This window comes from Corvus brachyrhynchos, unplaced genomic scaffold (genome assembly GCF_000691975.1).
Source record: "Corvus brachyrhynchos isolate BGI_N302 unplaced genomic scaffold, ASM69197v1 scaffold91, whole genome shotgun sequence".
Classification (NCBI taxonomy): domain Eukaryota; kingdom Metazoa; phylum Chordata; class Aves; order Passeriformes; family Corvidae; genus Corvus; species Corvus brachyrhynchos.
In genome coordinates, this window is record NW_008236442.1 from 2,721,308 (window position 1) to 2,723,859 (window position 2,552).

A 2,552-nucleotide genomic window follows, 5' to 3' on the forward strand; every position below is an offset into this window, starting at 1 on the left:
GCAAGTATTCAGAAAATAACTGTAGTAGAGACCTATAAAATATTTTGTTAGAGGAATGATACCCAGACAATTGTACATACCATAAAACAAGTGAAACTAAATCTGAGGTGTAAGACTTCAATAATTCATTAGGACGATTCATTTTAATGAATGAAATGAATGCTAAGAAAAAGCTTCTCTCTGCTTCAGCAGTAAAAAACATTGCTCATCTCTCCTGGGTAACTGAAGTGTCCAGGCCCAGGAACAGCAGCTGTTCAGAAAGCACTTTGTGTCCACACCCGCAGCCTTTGTGGGCTGTCCAAACTCAGCCTGCGTGCAAATCCCATCTGCCTTTGCTGATGCTGCAGTGGGAGCAGCCTCAAGCCTTTTTTTTCCCCAGTATCCTTTGAAAAGGATAACAGAGAGGATAGCTGAGCGCTGAGGAGGATCTATGAGAGATGGAAATCTTGGCTATTGGAATGATTTGATGAAGTAGCCTGAAAGCTCCAGAGCCATGTTTGAGAGCTTTTGCTCTAAGGTTTATTGCAACTGTGGACTTTTTGCTTGGAGACAGTGAGTTTAAAGCAGTTGCTGTTCAATCTCCTAATATTATTCAAACAATTAAGCTTTATTAGATTGTTCTTGAAATAATGTGTATAACTGTAGCTGTTCACAGTATATTTTCCTGGTCATTTCAGCTATGAGCTTTCCATTGCCTTAGTGGCAATGTTACACTTTATTGTTAATGAAAATCTAAGATTCATGGCAATATACTGACATTCCATTAGTTTTTTTTCTTCTTGATGTCTTTAGCAGTTAAGTCCAGTATAATACTGTTACTTCAATATTGTTACTTCAAATAGAACTGTTACTTCAGTTCTTAACTGTATAATCAGGTGAAATTGGAGAAATTACTTTTGTTCAACTTTCTGGGTTGGCATGTTTTCAGAGTGGGCAGTAGGAAGGTTGGATTCCATATACTTTCTCCCATTGCAGTTCTCCTATATAAATATCAGTGTATGGTAGCATGTATAGCAAATATTCCGAGCATTGTTGTGTTTGTGGTGATTCTTCCTAAGTCTGGAGTGATTCACTGACCAACCCATCCATACATTATACCTTGTTTTACAGGTCAGAATGTGAAAGGCAGCTCCTGTGATGCTGCACAATTGTCCTTTGGGTACCTTACGACTGATCTTGGCCTGTCCTCAGCATGCCAGTCCTGGGCAGCTCATGGGGGTTTTTGATACATCAGTGGTTGTGTTTGTCTGCTTCTTGAATGTGGCAGTAGAGACAAATCCTATCCCTTGAAGAAAATCTGCTCTTGTTAATGAAGCTTTCAGTCATCCATCTGAAAGTATATTTGAAAGTGTAAGTGTTCACAAAATACTTGTTTGAAACTGCGGCAGCTCTGAAACTGAGGAAAGGAGCACTTTGCTGCCACCTCTCAGTGAACTGAGAAGAGAGGGAGCTTTATGTACAAACTTTTGGGCCTATTTATTTGCCTGCTTTCTTTCTGAGGTGCATTTCTATAGATTTCTTAAGGAAGTGACTAAAACTTGGAGAATCGGAGACATGAAATAACGTTATACATGTTTTATGCTGGAGAAAATCAGAATGGTGTTTAAATATTATCTGTTTTGGAGTTGCCACAACTGAACTTCAGTCTTGCATGGGCTAGTAAATGGAACTGAATGAATATGAATATGAATATGTACATACATCTATTCCTAACTGATATGATGTGTTGAGTGTACTGAGAAATGGAGTGCAGGCATCAGCATGACAGAAGATGCTGGTAGCATCACTGAGGTATAATAGTCCAGGATTGGCGCTGACAAAGGCTGTAAATGGGGGAGACAGTGAACTACTTCCTGTATGAAATGAGGCAGCCCTTCCTGAGAGTGTTTGTGAGTTTGTCTATTCCCTATCTTTAAATGATGAAAGGTGTGCAGCTGATGGATAAACTACAAAATCATTTGTTCATTATTACCGCAGGCCTGGTTCCTACGGTATATCACCGTGTCCCGCAGCCGTAGGGAGGAGGAGGAGGAGAAGATCCAGCAGGCAGGAATTGTGCATTTATTTAATTATTTTATTTATTTATTTAATTATTTATTTAATTATTTTACAAACTCTTTTATAAACTTTTTTCTTCATAGTCTAATTGGACAAAGGACCAGCCACCCCTTGGGGGTGATTGGCCAAAATCCTAAAACATCCATTATCAAAATATTTTCTTCTGTACCATAAACAAGACTTTCCAAGGTTGCAGGTGGCTTGGTTGTTTACATTCCCTGCTACCTCTTCTGTGAGAGAGAAAGTCTCTCACAGACTTAGAAAAATAACAAGAAAATCCTCACTAACAGCATTTTTGTACCTACAGTTCATCAAATGTTCAAACTGAGCTATAAGATGTAGTATCTGAGTCTGGTCCTTTTTGTTAGTACCAGTAACATTTGGAGGAATAGTTTAATGTTTGTATGATTACAGGAAGTTTCCTTAACACAGTACTCACTAACAGTCTCATTAAAATCAAAGACTGTGACTCTGTGGCTATGCAAACACCTAGA